Below are 1,246 nucleotides of genomic sequence, written 5' to 3'. Positions count from 1 at the left end.
GCGGGGAGCGGGGGGCGGCGGCTCCAGTCCGCGACCGGCAGGCCGGGCTCGGGGCCCCCGGGAAGCCTCGAGCAAAGCCGCGTTTTGATTTACGAGCTCGCAGCTCCTGCAGGCGCGGCGAGTCGCAGAGCAGCGTCGCCCGCTGACGGGGCGCAAGGCCGGCGGTGTCCGGCCTCCCCCTGCCCGGCGACGGCGAGCGGTGGAAGTTTCACCTGCCGCGGTGGGACCTGCGCCGGCCAGGCCTCTGCCCCCCGCCCCCCGCCGCCGCCGCCAGGAACGCGTCCCTCCGCGTCGTGCCGCCGGGCACACGGAGAACGCGCTCATCCTCCCGGCTGAGGAAGAACTGACAGCCCCCGCCGCGCACCGCGCGAGACGTTCTTAAAATCTGCTCTTCTTTTGGGTTTCACTTCCACTTGCAAGACAAAGTCTGGGTTTGCTCCCTTAAAGGAAGCTTCATTTTTTCCTATTACCTGTGCACCTCTTTGTAAAATCTCTAGGAGCCCTAACCCTCGTTTGCATCATCAGAGCTCACACAGTACACCTTTAAAGATCGCCTTATAAAATTCGTGAGAACACACAAAACGTGCAAAGCAGGCCCTTCCCTTCACGCTGTCTTTCACTAAAAGACAAAGGCACACGCTTCCAACGGTGACGGTAAGAAAATATGCGCGGCAAACGCCCTGAATAGCCAATGGAGTCACACAGTGAACAAAGCCTAAAACCAATATATGCAACAGCCAAATGCAGAAAAGCACGAGGAAGCAGGCGCAGCAGCCTATACAGTAGTGCAAAAGCCACGCAACACGGGCTACAATGCCCTATTTAACTTGACAGAACGTGAAATGTACGAGAGGAGCGTTCCTTAACCAGGCACTCACGGCGTAAGTATCCAACTCCTCAGGGCTTCTCCTGCTGGTGCATCCTGAACAATCTGTCCTCACCAGGGCACTGCCCACCGCCGCCGCCAAACCGGAGCACGCAGCCAGCAGCTGCTCAGGAGTGCCAGCGACCGACCTTCCCAGCTGGTGGGCGTCTCTCTGCACAAAGGTAGCCCTGCCCTGGTACTGTTCCGCAGCCTTTGCTGCTGCAGGGCGAGCCGAGGACATTGCTGAAAGAGGCCCCACGTCCTTCTCTTCTGCAGCTGTTGGGTACCATCATCTCTTCACCAGCCTGTGTACTTCTGGAGCCCAGAAATGGCCCTGCACAGTGGTCTAGGTCTAGCTGTTCTAGGAAATGACCCCTTGGA

The sequence above is a fragment of the Haliaeetus leucocephalus genome, unplaced genomic scaffold, assembly GCF_000737465.1.
Source record: "Haliaeetus leucocephalus isolate CR32 unplaced genomic scaffold, Haliaeetus_leucocephalus-4.0 Scaffold240, whole genome shotgun sequence".
In the NCBI taxonomy this organism is placed as follows: Eukaryota; Metazoa; Chordata; class Aves; order Accipitriformes; family Accipitridae; genus Haliaeetus; species Haliaeetus leucocephalus.
This window is presented reverse-complemented; position numbering follows the sequence as displayed.